We start from the raw sequence: 21,917 nt of genomic DNA, 5'->3' as shown, positions 1-21,917 counted from the left end.
CATGCAATTCATCTAGTAATTCATCAATAACAGGAATGGGAAACTTATCTTTAATAGTGAGCTTGTTGAGCTCCCTATAATCTGGACACATGCGCCATGATCCATCCTTCTTGTGCACTAACACTACTGGGGCAGAGAAAGAACTTTGACTCGGTTGAATTATACCAACCTCTAGCATTTCTGCAACCATACGTTCAATTTCACTCTTTTGGGCATAGGGGTATCTCTACGGCTTGATGTTTGGAGGAACACTTCTTGGAATTAAATGAATAGCATGATCATGATCACAAATAGGTGGGAGACCTTTGGGAGTCTCAAATAACTTGGAATGATTGTCCAAGACTTTTTGGATATATGGAGAAATAGATGATTGCAATGTGGAAACATCTAGTGAACATAATTGTGCAATTACACCCCTTTGTTCCTTTTTTAGAAGCTTTGTCATACCGGTAGAGCTGATTATCTTTCCTGGCTTCCCTACAATACCCATTAATTCAAATTCCTTTCCTTCCATAAAAAATTTCATGAAAAGTTCTTGAAAATTAAAAGCTATTGTACCAAAGGATTGTAGCCATTGGACTCCTAGTACAACATCAGCACGTCCCATTGGAATGGAAAGCATTGGGCTAGTCAATACATGTTCTCCCATCAATAGCTTGATATTATGAAACTTTCCAGGGCAATTTATTGTTCCTCCATTTGCAACCATCACTTGACACTCTAGTGCTAGATATAAGAAGCAATTCAATTCTTTTGCTACCTTACAATGAATAAAATTGTGGGTACTTCCTGAATCAATCAACACTATTATCTTTTTCTTCTTGATTTTTCCTTTTATCTTGATGGTTTGAGGAGTGGTAATTCCCGCCAATGCATTACAAGATATGGTTAGATTCATTTCTTCTTTATCTAAGCTTTGTTCCTGGAGTATATCCTCTTCTTTTGACCTTTCTTGCTCCTTTTCTTCTTCCTCTTCGCAATCTCTGTAGAATAATTTCTTCTCAACACACTTATGACCTTTAGTGTATTTGCTATCAAAACTGTAATAAAGCCCTTTTGCTCTTTTTTCTTCCAATTGTTGTGGTGTCAACCTTATAGGTTGTGGAAGACTAGGGGCAACAACACTTCCATCTTTATAGTTGTGAGTGGTATGCTTCCTGGTTGCCATTATTTTGCTTTCCTTTTTTCTTGCTAACCTGAATGCCTTCTCTAATGAATCAGGTTCCCAAAGGTGAACATCATGTTGGATATTATCCTTTAAAGTCCCTATGAACACATCAATCATATGCTCTTATAGAATATTTTTTACCCTTATGTTCAATTTTTGGAACTCCTCAATGTGCTCCATTATTGAACCCTTTTGTTTGAGACTTATCAATTGGCTAAAAAAAGTGTTGCTTTTTGTATCCTCATAATGTCCTGTCAATTTTTCCGTAAAAATTGCCCAAGTGATAATTTTTTTACCAGAGCAAAGGCATTGATACCATACAAACTGATTTGGTTCCAAATATAAATTTGCAATATGTACCTTTTGTGTGTTTTGCACATTATTGAGATCGAAAAATTGCTCCATCTATAATATCCATGTTGCAGGATCCTTGCCATCAAAATTCCTCATATTGATTTTTGGAATATGGTGGGTCTTCGATCCCACATTAGAGTCTAAGAAATCATGATTAACATTTCTTTTTTTCACATCATGAGTTTCCTTTACTACCTTTTCACCATTAGTAAGTATTTCTTGTAGAAAAGTTGTCAAATCTGCCATGTCTGTCTTCAAATCTACCATGTCTGTCTTCAAATCTGTCTTCAAATCTATCTTCAAATCATCCATCTTAGCTTCCACGCCCTTTATCTTAGCTTCCACACCATTTATCTTAGCTTCTGTTAGCTTTTGTGAGAGTGACATTTGTTGCACTTGTTCTTGTAATTTTGATATATCATGTAGCATTTCTTCCTCTTCTTCATGAGTCATGCTAGAGCTTTCAGGTTGCTTACTAGGTGTTTACATTTTCTTTCCTTGGGGCATCAGTTACTGATGATAATGCCCTACTATGCCCTTTGAATTCCTTCAAAATAAATTTTCAAACCAAGCTTAAGCAAAAATTGAAAAAAATCTACACACCTTTTTTCACTTTGTAGGAGCTCGATATTGCCTTTGATGTATCTCTGTACTTTCTGATCATCCAGCTCTAAAATTGCGACTTGCTGTATCCCTTTGTCTCCTCTTTCCAATGCCACCAGTCTTATCCAAATTGGATTCTCCAAGGAAGAGTTATGCGAAATCTCCCACAGTGACTTGATTATAGACTAATTCAGTAGAGCAAACTTGTACGACGTTCCACGAGTCATTATTTCGACCTTTCACTCTGAAAAATATCTACAGGAAACTAAAATCCATCCTCTTTTTGTAACTTCTTACGAAATTTCAATCCGATGCTTAGAGAGAAAGTTATGACGATTTTCCCCAGGTCACCTATTTGGAATGTAATTTAGGAGTCTGCAAAAAGACCAACTTCCTTAGATCATATCTTTGCAAATATAGCACGAAAAGATCTGAAATTCAGACCCGAGATTCAGCACGATGTCTTCTCAAATGGGTTTTGTTTTTTATCTTCTGAAATGTCACAGATAAAAAGCTATAGCGAAAATGCCATGATGACCTATTTGGAGTGGCGAAACCATAAAATCCAAAGCTCTGATACCAAATGTTATAAAACCAGCTCAAGAAAAGATAGAAAAGATAGATCAACGCCTTAGAATTCAGCCTCTTCGAGGGGAAACTTCCTTTACATTACACAAATGAACAAATCTTGGATGATTCAAATGACAAAACCTCCTTTCTATATATAGGATTCTAAGGAGTCACAATATAACCCAGTCGACCTAACAATAATAATATAAAGCCACAAAAATAACAATAGAGGGATTCTATGGGGCACAGTAATAACAATATGGGGATAATAGGGGCACAAAAATATTAATAAGGGATGCAACTACAATAGTAATGGGGTAATCACTAGTATTATAGGGACCCAACATATCTCCATACCATGGATCAAGAGTATTGATAAGAAACAAGGATTCGTCCGCAATGGGCTCTTCCGCCACAGTTTCAGTATCGGTACGTGGGAAATCACACATCAATTCCGCAAAAACCAAAGATTTATTTGCCTTGGATTTTTCAAATTCCAAGTCAAATTCCTGTAGGATAACTATCCATTTGGAATACTTTCCCCCTAGCAATTGTTTGGTGAAGATATACATCATAGGGTTACTGTCAAAAATTACCGTGGTTTTGTGTAATAAGATGTAGTGGCGAAATATTTGGACAACTTGAACAGCCGCCAAGGCCAATTTCTCCACATGTGAGTATTTAAGCTTAGTCGGATTCAGAGTTCGACTAAGATAGTAAATCACACGTCATTGTTGAATTCATCTTCCTGAACTAAAACCATCCCAATGGTGGAATGAGAAGTGGCGAGGTACAAAAAGTAATCTTGGTTGTAATTGGGAGGATGCAATAACGATGCATGGGTTAACGCGTGTTTAAGTGGATCAAAATATTTGCCAGATATCTCATCCCAAAATAATGGAGTTTTCTATTTCAACAACCTGGTAAAACCTTTCATTATCTCGGCGTAGTTAGGAATGAAACGAAGTAAAATTTTTTCTTTCCCTTGCAAAATTTGGAGTTGGCGAAGAGTCGAAGGAGGAGGTAATTTGACAATAGCTTCAACTTCGAGGGATCGACATGAATGCCAGCTTTTGAAACTACAAATCCCAGTAAATGACCCGTTTCTACACAAAATACACATTTGTGTGGATTCAGCCTAATTCGATAATGCCCACATCTCATAAAGGTAGCTGGTAAATGAGTGAGATGATCAAATCTATGTAATGAATGGGTAGGTAAATCATCGAGATAAGGTTGCACAATGTGGTTGATGTCATGAAATGCGTAATACATAGCCGTTTAAAAAGTTTCTCCAACGTCACTCCTAAAAGGACTGTAGAAAATAAATTCACACTCCCTAAGTTCTATAGTTGGTTGATTTTCAAGAAGACTTATATCTTCGTTTGGACTAACAAGTTCTTCAATAGAAATGAGGCCAGAAGGAATATTTTGGGTAATGATATTTCCTACCCTGGGTGAACCAGGACCACTAGAAGTTGGAGAAGCAAATCTTGAAGTAGCAGCAGGTTCAATTTCAAGCTCGGAAATTTCAGGTTCTTCAGCTAATTCACTGGTGGGAAAAATACTACCAGTAACTTCGGAAAATGAAATTGGTTCAGAAATATACTCTGTTGCTTGAACTTGATAATCAGGATGAAAAATTAAGGATGACTCTTTGGCCTCTGGTGACCCAACTCTACTGTCACTAGGTGATACAAGAGCTCGTAGCCCTTCAAGCTGGCTTGGTGTATACTCAAGAGGTTGCCCCCAAAGTCTACGAGATTGCCTCAGTAATGTAGCCACAATTAAATATTTAATTACTCACCCGCAAAAAAAGAAAATTTCAATAAAATGACCTAAAGTCTCTAAAGAAACAAACAATTGAATCACACGCCTAAAAAATCTAAGAGTTCAAACCACACACAAACAGTAACTTCCCGTACTAAAAACACTAGTTGGTGATGAAATCCAATGTCGTAGAATTTAATACAGAAAGGGCGGTTGGAACAATTACCCCGAAAACCTGCTTAGTGAAACAGATTGCACAAGTTTCTTCACAAAACCATCTAGAGTGAAGAGAATCACCGAGAGAGTCCAAGTGAGTCTAGTCAACTTCTGCTCCAGGTACGGTGAGACCCGTCCTTCACCGTCACCTTAGGAAATATTCTTAAGTTTATGGACAATAAGGTTACCAACAACAACAAATACAACTGGGAGAACAGTCTACGATCTGATCTACACACAAGGGTAGAGTAACAAAGCTCAATCCCCTTGAAGGCTCCTCAACATGATCAATCTGAGGTTTACCAACAAGTGACCCCAGGCTCCTTGACAATGGTTAATCTGAGGTTTATTGTTTATAATATGCAGAAATCTTCTATCTTTCCCAATGAGACAGACTTGATTGCCTCAAAGGTTCGGACATGATCTCGTGATTGACTCCTTTAAGAGAAGCTTCCTAGATTATATCAATTACAATTGGATTTATTTCCTACCGCAAGATATAGCTACTTGTTTGTTTTAACCATCTTGGAGAGTTAATTACTCCCTACTCCAAGATACTAGCCTAAGCTATATTGGTGATAAGAGCCCTAGAAATATAAAAGATTTCTAGATCAATTTTAATTAAGTGTTACCTTTATGGGTTGTTCCTTAAGTCAATAGGTATGGAAATGAAACTTTGATGGTGTGAAGACTCAACTCCAAAAACACTAAAAAATGCACCTAAAATAAAAAACAATTCGGTTTTTCTCTCAATGAATTTCTAGCTAAAGAAATAGTTCAAGAATGCAATTTTTGAAAAACAAATCTTTCTTTCAACATGTAAATGAAAAGAAAAACTTTTTTGTCTTTTTCAATAAGAACTCAAAATGAGACTACTAATTATGCTCACAATAAATCCCTTTCCTTTTCAAAACTCAAAACTACAAAAAGCAATTTCTTTCAAAAGAGATTCTACAAGTTCTAGAAAACACTCAAAACTACAAAAACTAATCTTGAGATCTAAAAACTTCTAAAAACCTAATTGTATAAAAGCTTCAATTACTTTTGAGGATGTTTTACTTAGTTGTTCAGTAAACTAAGGATTCATTTGTTCAGAATAAAAAATAAATCAAAAAACATCCAGATATGTTTTCTTTTATAAAAATGAAATTCAAAACTTATAATCAAGTTCGTTCAAAGATTTACAAAGAGAAAACGAAATCTGTTTCTCACAAAGGACAAATTTCACAAATCAATCAGACTCATCAAGAAGACAAAAAGACACCTTGGTAATATAAGGTTTCTTAGGCTTTTGATCTTTGAGTCACTACAGAGACCAAGTGAAAACCACTCCAGGCATGCAAAACTTCTAGAAAATCATCCAAAACAAAAATACCAATGGAACTTATTCACAAGAGATTTTTGACAGAACAAATGCAAATCTGGGTAGACACTAAAAGTCATAAATGAAACCAAAAATTAACTGGAATAAAACATTTTAGGTTTTTCAAAAAACTTTATAGGGCCCGCAGGCTTCCAGAAGAACCAGATGCAGTACCACTCTGTGTACTAAAGGAAAAGTGCAGAGATGCCCACATTGTCTGTAAAAAGAAAGTGCGATCCCCTAAAAAATTTGAAAAAAAAATATTCCAGACTCTAAAAACTACCCAATCCAACAGACATCAAGCAAAAACTAGAAACGAGAACAAGTTTCTCAAGTCAAAGACAAAGGAAAGCCAAAAACCAAATTCAGTTCCCCAGTGGAGTCGCTAATTTGTTGGCTGGATAAATCGATCTTGCGGACAAGGCTGATCTCACTAGTATCAAAAGATATCTAGCAACAATAAGAACAAACAAATCTATCTTTCTCTAAACTTATACGATTCATAAATAAAAACTATAGAGGTATTTAGACCCTACCTTAAGTCTAATGCTAGTTTGCAGCAACCATCCTTCAACTATCCAAAAGAGTTTCCTTTTGAGAACCTGCAATCACAAACAAGAAAACATCAAATAACACCTACATAGCTAATATCATAAATCATGTCCATTATGGAGTTCAAGGAATCCATAAAATAAACCATAAAACAACAGCTTATTGAGAAAAACAAACTTATTTGTATGAACTTTGAATTAGAGGAACCTTACAACCTTTTCAGCCTTGATGTTGAACAAGCTCTTCCCAAGGTCTGAAACAGGAATCTCCTTTACTTTGACAAGCCTTACACTCTTCCAAATGAGATCAAAGGGGTATGTAATCTCTCCTCATAAAAACTCAATTAAGAAGACTAAGTTCCAGCAGCATTTCACCTCAAAAATATATAGATTTGAACCTCCCAAGTAACTAGCCCAATGCTTCATTTTATAGTGCAAAGGAAGGAGGTTACAAGTCCACCTATGAATGGATAGAGTCCTCCTTCAAAGGGATAATCTCCTCACATCAAAGGGTTAGCTCCTTAAGGTATGGGATGCATGAACCTTAAGGGAGCGAACTTGCCACCTCAAGATTCCTTCCAAAAGCTTCTAGAAATGACTCAAAGTGAATTTTTAAGAATATACTTGCGCATTTTTTACTTTTACAAGGGTCCGCACCCATAACACAGAGACAGAGTAGTTAGGTGCACAAGAGACATGACCATTAGGTGCCGAACCACAGGTAATGCTAAGAGAAAGTGCGAAACCATAGTTTTAGATACTTTTGAGGGCTTTCTCTTATTTTCAAGGCTTGATATGAGTAACTGAGGCTTAAGACTTGCAAAGGGGGGAAGTATGAGTGGTAATGGACTCACATAGATTGCAGAATGTCAAGGTGACAATTTTTTGTGCAACAAGACTCAATCCACACAAATGTGTGTTTTGTGTTGGTTCTGGTCATTTACTTGGCTTTGTGGTTTCAAAGGATGGGATTCGTCTCGACCCATGTAAGGTTTAGGTGATCATCGATATGCATCCACCCTCAAATTTGCTTCAGATTCAAAAACTCCAAGGGAATGCAAACTTTCTGAGGAGGTCCATTCCAAATTATGTCGAACTTGCTAAAGGTTATATGCATCTTTTGAAAAAATAAGTGTCCTTCAATTGGGATCAGGTTGTGCAAGCTTCCTTTGATGCTCTAAAGGAATCCCAAATAAAAGCATCGTTAATGTATGCTCCTGACTATCAAAAAGACTTTAACCTGCATCTATCTACGGCAGATACGGCCATCGCAATGGTTTTAGCTCAAGAAGACAATGGAATCAAACATCCTATCTATTATTTAAGTCAAAACTTAAATGATACAGAAAGCAAGTACTCCTATGTTGACAAGCTGGCTCTTGCAGCTGTTCAATCAATACAGAGATTTTGATACTATATCCTCTTTCGCAAAACTATCATTTTGTCAGATTCCAAGTCTATGACTTACATCTTGTTGTGACAGTTTCTTGGGGGCAAATATTCGAAATGGATAGCTATTTTGCAAGAGTTTGATATGTTGGCATTATGATGCATGTGTTGTAATTGATGGCAACCCACTCATAGAAGAACATCTCACTTATATACAATCGGATGAATCTACAGAGAAAACAGGGCATATCGGAGCAAGATGGAGCCAAGAGAAGCCAAGAGGAGACAAGAGGAGCCATATATATGTATATGTCACATATATATGCCAAAGAAGAGGAGCATTCACAACTATTAGGAGCCTATCGGAGCAAGAGAGGCATTCACATATGCAAGGAGGTCTTTGGAAGACACTACCAAGCCAGAGGAGCCTATCGGGAGCTTATCGGGAGCCATCGGGAGCCATCGGGAGCAACAGACAGAGTTACCGAGAGCGCAGACAAAGTCATCGGGAGCCATCGAGAGCAACAGATAGAGTTATCGGGAGCGCAGATAGAGTTATCGGGAATTATCGGGCTTACAAAACCCACGTATGCATGCTTTAACACTATCGGGACTTATTGGGCGATTAATACCCATATATATGCTTTCAAAGCTATCGAAGCATCAATGCCAAAGGAATACACTATCGGAGGCCAAAAACCATGCATATATGTGTCTAACTCTATCGGAAGTGCAAATGGAGGCTAAGGCATGTACATATGCATTATACAACAAACGAAGGGAGAAAGTCTTATACATGTATGCATTTCCCCTTCGGCGGGAAAACACAGTTATATGGAATTTAACACTATCGAAGGGTAATCGGAGGCCAAAACATATATATATGGCAAACACTATATCGGCGGAAAAGTTTCGGCATATCGGTGACATCGCTAATCGATGGTTCAGCTGTGTGCCACCACTGAAACCTTTGATTGCAATAATAACATGGACCTGATGGCATATCACAATTTGTCTATTGTTATATCGCATCCGCATTAATTGCGATGTATAAAGGGTTGTCAACCCCAAACCTCCGATTGTGATATGTGTGCGGACCCACTACAGAATTATGTTATGGTTAAATAGCATATCGCATCCGATCCATCGGATCGGCCATCAACAATTGGCTATGTTATGTGCAAGCGCCGATTGCGATAAGCATGTGGACCCGACAGGAATATAAAGCATGGTTAAACACCATATCGCATCCGATCCATCGGATCGGCCATCGGCAATTGGTTGTGTTATGTGCAAGCACCGATTGCGATAAGGAGTGGACCCGATACATTATAGTTGCGGGTGAATTAAGCTTCAAGTCCGCCTCTTAGTCGTTTGGACTGTTTGTCATAATTTTTATCTATTTTATCACTTTATTCATCGATTAAGTGTTTCGTCCAAGCTATTGAGCCCCAAGTTTTCGGATCCCCTATATTGGTAAGCTACGGTTCCAATTCATTGTTTTAATAAGAGCTTGACTATAAAAGGGGAAAGGAGATATTTTGGCAAGACATCGGTGAACGTTGAAGATCTTAAAAAAAGAACAGTTTTGAAACACTTGCGATCGGTTGGGAAGACCTGAGATCTCAACGGCGCAGTATGGGTATGCTTGAAACCTGAAAATCATCTATTCGCAGGAGTGATACGGTGCGTACACCCGCAGAGCAGAAGACTGTGCAGGCGCATATACCCGCATATCAGAAAGAAGCACAGGCGCAGATGTTTACAGATGTTTTGGTGAAGTCGCGATCCCTGGTAGAGATTTGTTTTATCTGCCTTTGACTAATCTACAGGGTTCTGGGTGCGCAATATTATGTTTATCCTCTGTATTGATTATGTTTAGCCTCTAGGTGCACAATATTATGTTTATCCTCTGTATTGAGTTCTGATATCGGCATGATTAGCCTCTGTATTGATGGTTGACTAGATCGGGTGGATAACTATCATAATATACTTATATGTATATTGATCTGGTGCTTGGGTGATTCTGAAGATTTGTTGTATAAGAAAATTAGTTGATTCTCATATACTTGATGATCATTTGATCTTCTTGGATCCAGTCTGAAAATTAATAAAACGTGGTCCTTAAAAGAAGTAGGGGGTTGTAGCTCCCTTCCAAGAGAGACTGGAGAACAGGAGAGAGAGTTGTAGCTCTCTGCAGGTAGCAGCCTATGTACTGGTAAAGGACTGCACCAGTACAAATTCATTGTAAAAGAAGTTCTATTTGAAAGAAGATAGAGACATATTGCAGCAGGTGGTTTTCACCCACATTTGGTTTCGACCTTATATCTGGTGTTCCTTTGTGTGACTATCTGTTTTTCACTGTTCTTGTTCATTATTATATGGTACTGACATACAAGTTAATTATCAATATCGGAAAAATAATTTAAAGTATAAATTTGGATGGTTTATTGAAAAGAATTTAATAATACTTATTCACCCCCCCCCTCTCAGTATTATTTCTAGCAATTGGTATCAGAGCAGGTCTTTCAGAGAAGCTTGATCACTTGAAGGGAGATCGTTCATCATGAGCAACTACGAGAGGGAAGCATCAATCAGGCCATCGATTTTTGATGGGACAAACTTCATATATTGGAAGGTAAGAGTTACTACCTATCTTCAATCTCTTGGTACAGAAGTTTGGGATATCATAGATACAGGGTACACTTTTCCTTCAGCAATTCCTACAGACCCGGCTGAGAAGAAGAAATATGAAACAAATGCTAAGGCAGTCAATACTCTGTTGAGATGCCCATCTCAATCAGAATTTGTGAAGGTTATGCAATATAAATCTGCAAAAGAAATATGGGACAAGATTGTTTTGAGCTATGAAGGAGATGAACAGGTAAAACAAGCAAAACTTCAAACCCTCAAGATCCAGTATGAAAATCTCAGAATGCACAATGATGAGAGTGTGGCTAACTATTTCCTTTGGGTAGATGAGATTGTTAATTGCATGAAAAACTTGGGTGAAGAAATAAAAGAGGCTGTTGTAGCTGAAAAAGTTCTAAGATATTTGTCCCCTAAGTTTGAATCTAAAGTTTCTGCAATAGAAGAAAAGGAGAATCTACGAACTCTTACCATGTCACAGCTACACGGAATTTTAACTGCTTATGAAATGAGGAAAGGATGACCTTCAGACAGAAGAGAAGTAGCTTTCAAGGCTTCAGGCAAAGGAGACTACTATGAGTTAGGACATGCATCAGAAGAGGAATAAGAATCAAATTTTGTCAAGAATCTTCAACGGGGTTCTGGAAGATTCAGAGGTAAGTTACCCTTCAAATGCTTTGCTTGCGGGAGAATCGATCACTATGCTTCCAAATGTCCTCATAAGGATAAAGGGAAGGAACTTGTTAGATGGATTAAGAAACAGAATGCAAATAAGAAAAGTTACTACACTCATGAAGATAGTGATGGTCTTTCAAATAGTGATGAAGATGAACGAGGTATCAACTATAAACTTTTAATGGCTTTTGAAGATGATGATTACATGGATGCTATAGATGTAGATGGTTTTTATGACGATATTTCTAGACTCAAAACATGTTTAGAAGAAAAGAATATGATCATTGACACTTTGCAAATCCAACTTGATGAAAAGGAACAATCTCTTGAAAAGTTAGAATGTGAAATTGTTGGGCTTCGAAAAGAAATTGAGAAATCAAAGGCTCTTAATCTTAAATTTGTTAAAGGATCTGAAACTCTAGATAAGATCATCAATGTACAACACTCTCCACTAATCAAGACAAGTCTAGGGTATAATGGAGAAGCATCTCAAGCATCCACCTCAAAGAGTTATCTCGATGCAGCAAGGAGATATGAACAAAAGCAAAATGAAGACTACCAGGTAAATCAGGGTCAATTCACCTTAAGGGCGAACAAAAGCTACAATCAGCCACAGGTAAGATCTTCTCAATTTGTCTCAAGAATGAATGACAATAGAAACTACAATCATATGGCTGGTAAATTTGATAATTGCATAAGTTTCTTCAATGACCAATGTTTCTCTTGCCATAACTTTGGTCACAAAGCAGCTCAATGTGTTACCTATAAGACAATCATGACTAAAGAAGCTCAAAAACAAAGAAGTATGATTGGGATTGCAAAAAGAACCTATAACAACTTTTCGGCTCTTGAAAGTGAAATTGAATGTTCTATTTGTAATAACTTCAGTAATGAAGATTATGAATGCAGGAGCCGGTTTCGACAGACAAAGGAACAAGCCTCAAGCACTAGAACATGGAGGATAAAGGAACCACTACCCGAAAGATGTGGAATAGCCTTTTATGCAGAAGGACAAGAAAATCAATGGTACATTGACAGTGGATGCTCGAAACACATCACAGGTGATAAAGAAAAACTTGAATCATATAGTGTTTTAGAAAAGGGAAAGAAAGTCTCTTTTGGAAATGATACCCCTACAATCATAAAAGGAAATGGCACTGCTCAATTGAAGGAAAAGGTCAAAGATGGAAATGTTTTGTATTTTGATGGCTTGAAGCATAATCTTCTGAGTGTCAGTCAGATGTGCGATCAAGGAATCGAGGTAATATTTCGATCAAATGGATGCAGTTTTCATGATCTCAATACAGGAAAAACAGTGATCAAAGGCAGAAGAACTCCAAATAATTTATACATATTTGAAGAAGGACAACAACAATGCTATTTGAGCAAGGATGATGAACATTGGTTATGGCACCGGAGATTGGGGCACCTAATCTTTTCACAAATAAGGAAAGCATGCAAATACCAGGCAGTCCGTGGTCTCCCAGACATCAAAATTCCAGACAACACAATATGCAAATCATGTCAGTTTGTTAAGCAAACCAGAACTAACTTTCCTGAAAAGGAAGGATCAGCTAGTAGGCCTCTTGAGCTGGTACATACAGATGTATGTGGTCCATTTAGGACAAGGTCACCTCGAGGAGAAGAATATTTTATATTATTCATTGATGACTTCTCTAGGATGGTTTGGTTATGACTTATGAAGCACAAAGACGAAGCATTTGAAAAATTCAAAGCTTTCAAAGCCCTGGCTGAAAATGAATCGGATCACAAAATTAAGTGCCTCAGGTCTGACAGAGGTGGGGAGTTTACCTCAAATGAATTTTTCAATTTTTTTGAAGAACATGGAATAAGAAGGGAATTTTCTACAGCTTGGACTCCTCAGCAAAATGGAGTGGTGGAAAGGATGAACAGAACTGTTCAACAAATGGCTCGTGCTATGCTTGATGAGTCTGGAACTCCCGCAACCTTCTGGGGTGAAGCTGCATTTGCTGCGGTTATTATTCTCAACAAAAAAAATGTCCGAGTAAACAACACTCAAACTCCTCATGAGATCTGGTATGGTGAGACTCCTTCGGTAAAGCATTTCAAAATTTTTGGAAGCAAATGCTATATCAAGAACAATGATGAACAGCTTGGCAAACTTGAACCTAGAGCAGATGAAGGCATTCTCCTTGGTTATTCTCCCCACAGCAAAGAATATAAGTGTTACAATAAAAGACTTAGAAGAATTGTTGACAGCATTGATGTAGTGGTTGATGAAAAAGGATACATCCCTAGGCAAGTAAACTATGAAAATATCGAAGATGATGAAGACTACCCTCCAAATCAGACTAATGATAAAGAAGAAGAACCTCAAGAGGCACCAGAGGAACAAATAAGGATAGAAGAAAAGACTCCATCCAGGTATGTACAGAAGAATCATCCAGAATCTCAAATTTTGGGACAAAAAGAGGCAGGCGTACAAACAAGAAGAACGACTGGAGAAGCTTCAAGCTATTTGGCATTACTCTCCTCCACTGAACCACAAAATGTAAGAAAGGCATGCAAGGATGAATGTTGGGTCAAGGCAATGGATGAAGAACTTGAACAGATCGAAAAGAACAACACTTGGGAGTTGGTTCCTAGACCAAAGGATAAGAATGTCATAGGGACAAAATGGATCTTCAAAAATAAGTTGAACGAAAATGGGGAAGTAATTAGAAACAAGGCCAGACTAGTTTGTAAAGGGTATGCCCAACAAGAAGGAATAGATTTTGAAGAAACTTTTGCTCCTGTTGCAAGACTTGAGGCCATACGAATGTTCCTTGCTCTCTCAAGCTCTCAAAAGTTCAAAGTATTTCAAATGGATGTGAAATCAGCTTTTCTGAATGGAGACTTAGAAGAAGAAGTATACATTAAGTAGCTAGATGGTTTCATTCTTGGGAATGATCCAAATCTTGTATGAAGACTGAGAAAGGCTCTCTATGGTCTTAAACAGGCTCCAAGGGTTTGGTACTACCATTTGGACAAATACCTTCATCAACAAGGTTTTTCAAAAGGATCAGCAGATAGCAATCTTTATATAAAAATTGAGAATGACAAATTGTTAATACTTGTTGTGTATGTAGATGATATTATCTTTGGTAGCAATGAAGAGGCTATGAGTCAAAGCTTTGCCTTGGTGATGCAGAAAGAATTCGAAATGTCCTTGCTTGGAGAACTGACATACTTTCTTGGATTGCAAATCCAACAAAATGAAGGCTGTATCTTCTTGTCTCAAACCAAGTACCTCAAGCAGATTCTAAAGAAGTATGGCATGGAAGATTCGAAACCAGTATGTACCCCTATGGTTATAGGATGCAGTCTTAGTGCGAATGATGAATCAGCAACAATTCATCAACCAACCTACAGATCTATGATTGGAAGTCTACTTTATTTGACAGGTACCCGACCAGACATCATGCATGCAGTGGGAATAGTTGGAAGATTTCAGGAAAATCCAAAGGAAACTCATCTTCAGGCAGTGAAGAGAATTTTCAAATATCTTCAAGGAACTCAAAACTATGGCTTATGGTATCCTAGAGACACAGATCTCACACTTCATGCTTACACAGATGCAGATTGGGCCGGAAGTGTGGATGACAGGAAAAGCACAAGTGGTGGTGCTTTCTTTATGGGTTCCAGATTAGTATCTTGGTTCAACAAGAAACAGAGTTCGATTGCTTTATCTACAGCTGAAGCAGAATATGTGGCTACTGCATCTTGTTGCACTCAACTTCTTTGGATGATGCAGACCTTGCAAGATTTTCAAATCACTTGTACACCACCTATCTCCATCTTATGTGATAATACAAGTGCAACCAACATTTCAAAGAACCCAGTCATGCATTCAAAGATTAAGCACATACCGATCAAGTATCATTTTCTCAGGGAAAAAGTGCTTGAACAAAAGGTCAAGTTGGAGTATGTTCCTTCTAAGGAACAAGTGGCTGATATACTCACCAAACCATTGCCCAGGGAGACCTTTGAATACCTCAGGCAAAAGCTGGGGGTTGTTGATGCATCATCTTGTTGTTAAATCTCATCTGTTGGTGGTTGTACGCAAGGGGTATACGCGTACAGGTTCAGGGGGAGCATATATAATGCATTATGGTAGTGTAGAAGGAGTAATATGTCTCTATCTCTTTCATGATCTGGTTTATAATCAAAAGGAGCAGGTTCTTAGGGGGAGATATAGTCAGGAGGAGCAGGTTTGGACAGCCGCATGTATTTCAAGGAAAGAGTATGTCTTGATCCGCCCTTTGCCCTTGATGTCAAAGGGGGAGAGTGATTTTGGAGTTGTTGCCATCAAGTCCAAAGGGGGAGATTGTTGGCATTATGATGCATGTGTTGTACTTGATGGCAACCCACTCATAGAAGAACATCTCACTTATATACAATCGGATGAATCTACAGAGAAAACAGGGCATATCGGAGCAAGATGGAGCCAAGAGAAGCCAAGAGGAGCCATATATATGTATATGTCACATATATATGCCAAAGAAGAGGAGCATTCACAGCTATCGGGAGCCTATCGGAGCAATAGAGGCATTCACATATGCAAGGAGGTCTTTGGAAGACACTACCAAGCCAGAGGAGCCATCGGGAGCTTATCGGGAGCCATCAGGAGCAACAGACAGAGTTATCGGGAGCGCAGATAGAGTCATCGGGAGCCATCGGGAGCAACAGACAGAGTTATCGGGAGCGCAGACAGAGTTATCGGGAGTTATCGGGCTTACAAAACCCATGTATGCATGCTTTAACACTATCGGGAGTTATCGGGCGATTAAAACCCATATATATGCATTCACAGCTATCAGAGCATCAATGCCAAAGGAATACACTATCAGAGGCCAAAAACCATGCATATATGTGTTTAACTCTACCGGAAGTGCAAATAGAGGCTAAGGCGTGTACATATGCATTATATAACAAACAAAGGCAGAAAGACTTATACATGTATGCATTTCCCCTTCGGCGGAAAAACACAGTTATATGGCATTTAACACTATCGGAGGGCAATCGGAGGCCAAAAAATATATATATGGCAAGCACTCTATCGGCGGAAAAGTTTCGGCATATCGGCGACATTGCTAATCAATGGTTCAGCGGTGTGCCACCACTGAAACCTCCGATTGCGATAATAACATGGACTCGATGGCATATCACAATTTGTCTATTGTTATATCGCATCTGCAATAATTACGATGTATAAAGGGTTGTCAACCCCAAACCTCCGATTGTGATATGTGTGTGGACCCGCTGTAGAATTATGTTATGGTTAAATACCATATCGCATCCGATCCATCGGATTGGCCATCAACAATTGGCTATGTTATGTGCAAGTGCCGATTGCGATAAGCATGCGGACCTGATAGGAATATGAAGCATGGTTAAACACCATATCACATCTGATCCATTGGATCGGCCATCGGCAATTGGCTATGTTATGTGCAAGCGTCGATTGCGATAAGGAGTGGACCCGATACATTATAGTTGCGGATGAATTAAGCTTGAAGTCCGCCTCTTGGTCGTTTGGACTATTTTTCATCATTTTTCTCTATTTTATCACTTAAGTCATCGATTAAGTGATCAGTCCAAGCTATTGAGCCCCAGGTTTTCAGATCCCCTGTATTGGTAATCCACGGTTCCGATTCATTGTTTTAACAAGAGCTTGACTATAAAAGGGGAAAGGAGATCTTCTGGCAAGACATCAATGAACATTGAAGATCTTAAAAAAAGAGCAGTTTCGAAACACTTGCGATCGGTTGGGAAGACTTGAGATCTCATCGGCGCAGTCTGGGTATGCTTGAAGCGTGAAAATCATCTATTTGTAGGATTGATACGGTGCGTACACCCACAGAGCAGAAGACTATGCAGGCGCATATACTCGCATATTAGAAAGAAGCACATGCGCAGATGTTTACAGATGTTTTGGTGAAGTCGCGATCACCGGTAGAGATTTCTTTTATCTGCGTTTGACTAATCTGCAGGGTTCTGGGTGTGCAATATTATGTTTATCCTTTGTATTGAGTTCTGATATCGGCATGATTAGCCTCTGTATTGATGGTTAACTAGATCAGGTGGATAACTATCGTAATATACTTATATGTATATTGATTTGGTGCTTGGGTGATTCTGAAGATTTGTTGTATAAGGAAATGAGTTGATTCTCATTTAATCTTCTTGGATCTAGTCTGAAAATTAATGAAACGTGGTCCTTAAAAGAAGTAGGGGGTTGTAGCTCCCTTCCAGGAGAGACTGGAGAATGAGAGAGAGAGTTGTAGCTCTCTGTAGGTAGCAACCTGCGTACTGGTAAAGGATTGCACCAGTACAAATTCATTGTAAAAGAAGTTCTATTTGAAAGAAGATAGAGACATATTGCAGCAGGTGGTTTTCACCCACATTTGGTTTCCACCTTATATCTGGTGTTCCTTTGTGTGACTATCTGTTTTTCACTGTTCTTGTTCATTATTATATGGTACTGACATACAAGTTAATTATCAATATCGGAAGAATAATTTGAAGTATAAATCTGGATGGTTTATTGAAAAGAATTTAATAATACTGATTCACCCCCCCCCCCTCTCAGTATTATTTCCAACATGATCTGGAATTCATAAAATACAAATCAAAGAAATCTCTAGTTTTCGCCGAGTTACTATGCGACTTCCCATCGTCGTCCAACGATTCAACATTCAGAGCATCAATCGTGGATGAATCTTTGTTTCTGATATCGTTGAGCGATCCATGGTGTGGAGATATAATCAACTATCTCCAAACCCAAACATATAGGCCTAATACCTCTCACTCAGAACAATGATGTACTCGATACCAAGCAAAAGACTACATGATTGTCGATGATACACTTTACCATCATGGTATCGATACAGTTCTGCGAAGGTGCCTCACCCATGAGGAGGCCTAAAAAGTCTTGAATGATTGTCATTTAGGTGCGTGTGGGGGGCATCAATCTGGTTATGCTACGATACAAAAGATTTTACAAGCAGGTTACTTCTGGCCAACAATGTTCAAAGATTGCATAATCGCAGTCATAAGTTGCCATGCTTGTCAAATCTTCGATCACAAAACTGGAATACCACCTACACCTCTGCATCCAATAGTTGTTGTTGGGCCATTTGCCAAATGGGGCATAGATTTAATGACATGTAACACCACCTCGGCCGGGGGGCATGGGTATATCATAGTCGCAGTTGACTATTTTACAAAATGGGCTGAGGCGATGCCTACATTAAACAACAGCGACGAAACAGCTACTCTTCTTTTTTAATCATGTAGTCGCCAAATTCGGTGTTCCACAAGCTATAGTCACAGATCATGGATCGCATTTCTGTAATCACATTGTCATGCGGAAAGAGTCAATTTTGCGGACAAAACTGACCTCCCTAGAAGCTAAGGCTTTCTAGTGACAACAAGACAATTAAACACTACCTTTCCCTAAATATGCATTTAAACTACAAGTAATCAGGTGTTTATAACATACCTTTAGTCCAACGCTTTGTAGTAGTCCAGCCTCGCCGATCTGGATGAGCTCCTCCTTCTCTTCGAAACCTGCATTCACTAACAAGCAAAAGATTACATAGCACCTGAATAACTCATAAAATAAAACATATTCATCATACAGACCAAGGAGTATATGAAACAAATCATGTATAACAACCTGTTGAGAAAAATGAGCTTAATTGTATTAAGTGGAAACAAAAGAAACCATTACAACCTGAGCCTTGGTGTTGTGCAGGTCCCTCCTAGGGTCCAGCAAGAGTTTTCCTTTACTTTGATCAGCTCACCCACTTCCAAATGAAGCTAAGAAAGGATGGGAGTCTCTCCTCTCAAGCTCTATAAGGGAGTCCTAATTCCAGCAACATCTACCCTTAGGAATGTTCAGCTTTCAACCTCCCTTCCCTCTGGCCCAATGCCTGTATTTATAATGCTTTAGAGGAAGATAATCAGGTCCACCATCAATGGGATAAGCCCCTCTTTGAATGGGATAGCTCCCCTCTTGATGGGATAAGTTCCTCTTTCATAGGGATACATGAACCATCTGGAGGCGTTCAATACACGTCAAACAAACTTCTAGAATGCTCTAGAATCAACCACAAGTAACTTTTTTGAAGTAAAACTCACGCCTTTTGACCTTTACAGGAGTACGCACCCCCCCTTTTATAGACAGAGCGTACAAGTACGCAGGTATTGTGAACTTGAGGTGCATACACGCAGGTAAGGCTAAGAGAAACTGCGTACCCAGAGTTATATAGATTTTTAAAGACTTTCTCTCTTTCTTGGAGTTTGACATGAAGAGCAGAGGTATAAGACTTGCCAAGGAGGATAGTATGACAGTTGATGGAGCCATACTAACTGCAAATAGTCATGGTGACAAATTTTAGTGTAACAGATTGCCCCCTAAAGTGCGAAGCCTGTAGTAGATTAGGGTTTCATATCATCTAGGAAGGGTGAAGTACTTTATCATTTCAAGGATTATCTTGTGGAGAGCCCAGTCGGAACCTACAAATATTCAACACAAAATACATATATAAGATCATATCATCGCTGAGGTAGGCATTCCCATACTTAGATTGAAAACTTTAACTAACAAACTAACTACTGCTCTGATATAGGAATGATTTCGCAATACATCATAATCATAGACTCTTGTAGACACAGTATGGACGCAGCCATCTGTTTATGATTAGTCTATTGTACAATGAATACAAAACTCCTCGTAGCCTGGATGGTGGAAACTAGATCCAGGGTCTTCATTTCTACTTCCCGAAAAGGTACGATTCTATCCATGCGAATAAATGAGTTGATGTCGAACATGGTAGAAACCACTTGATTACCAGTCGATGATGTAAACTGTTAACAAGTGTGAGAGAGACCACCAGTGATGTCAATGGTTCTCAAAGTACCCAGTACAATCCATGAGATGTGAATGAATGAGTTGATGTCGAACATTTCACGGAATCCTTCGATCGAAAGTCAATGATGTAAATCGTCGTCAAAGGCGAGAAACCTGCCATTGATGCATGCATATTTCAAGGTACTGACGATTTCTAGGTCATCTTTCTAGATAATGTGCTGATGTCGATAGAAAGCGACCCGTTGCAGGCAAGCCCACAACACGAAATCATAGATCAAGTTGAAGAAATGTAGTTGTAAGGACTCACTCAGGGATGGTCGAGATGGATGACGGGTATTTTGCAGATGAATGGTTATTTACAGTGACCTATTGAACACATAACGACACGATATATGGTTTGGTGACAATTGACCCAAAGTTAATACCCGGAACTGGTTGAAGATTTTCAAAGTGGTTTGATCAACTGTTAGGCAAAGGATTTCCCAACCCAGGTGAATGAAAAGTGTCGTGTTCAAGAGTGGTGATCAGGCTTCTTCTGAGACAAAGGATAACAAATAGGCTCATTTTTCTCTCTTTTCCCCCACCATTTCTGGCAAGTACCTCTTTATTTTTTACAAGCTTGAGGAGGATAACATATGCTTGATTATAAGCTCATCCTTCGGATGAGTCCAACTTAGTTTTAGATTCGAACCCTAAGAAGGAGTGGTCCGTTCCTGTTTGTAATCGAACAGGTCCTTTACTGTGAAATTTTAACGAGTCCAGTATAGGCGAAACTCGGCGTTTTTCAATTTTAGAGAGTCTGAAAAACTTAAGAAGACTCCAAGGTTGAACTTTTTCGTAAATTTGTGTCTCCCAAGCCTGAAAAAGTATAAAATAATACTTGAGAGAACCGCTTGATCTTACGACCAAGGAGTACTTTCATGATTAGTGTCTTTGACCTGAAAAGTAAAAAGTGATCAAGGACACGTCGTTTTATTTCCAGTATCGAATTTGAAACGACAAAAATCCGGCAATATTTTCCTGTTTTTACGGTCAGAAAAGGGCTATAAGGGGACCGTCTTTTAATTCTGTTTTAACGAGTGTAAAAGAAACGCTCGGCAATCTTTTCATGTTTTAGGAGTCAGAAAAGGGCTTAAAAGATGACTCTGATGTTTTTTTTTGTGAAAAAATGACAATTTTCCCTGAAAATCCTTTTATCCTGCACAAAAACCAACACATTACTCATACCTGTTTAAGATAGATAAAATACTATGAAAAATACCTTTTCATGGTGAAAAATAAACTAATTCAGCATTTATTTACCCAAAAAACTATAAAAAGGGCTTTTACCATTTCATTTTTACCATTTTACTGTTGAGGAGAGAAAAAGGGCTTTTGGCAAGAAACTTCCCATGGACATTGCGGAGAATCCGACTGTCGAAACCGAACGCCGTCTCATCAGGTATTCTACAACATCCTCCTCTCCATTTCCATCTGTTTAGAATTTGCTTTTAGGCCTTAGTTTTATTTTTTGGAGGTTTTGGGGTTTCAAGGGCCACTTTTCGAGGTACGCAGGTGCTCCACTGGTGACCTGCGTACCCCGACATTTTCTCAGTTGGGAAAATGCCGGGCGTACGCAGCTTGCCTTAAGAGAACTTACGTACATACGCTCTGTCTCTAAAGGCGGGCTGCATACACCGCGAAGAGGATTTTCAAACCCCCATTTCTCCA

Source organism: Pinus tabuliformis, chromosome 1_1, assembly GCF_031772625.1.
Source record: "Pinus tabuliformis cultivar Carrire ecotype Pingquan chromosome 1_1, CPIR1, whole genome shotgun sequence".
In the NCBI taxonomy this organism is placed as follows: Eukaryota; Viridiplantae; Streptophyta; class Pinopsida; order Pinales; family Pinaceae; genus Pinus; species Pinus tabuliformis.
This window is presented reverse-complemented; position numbering follows the sequence as displayed.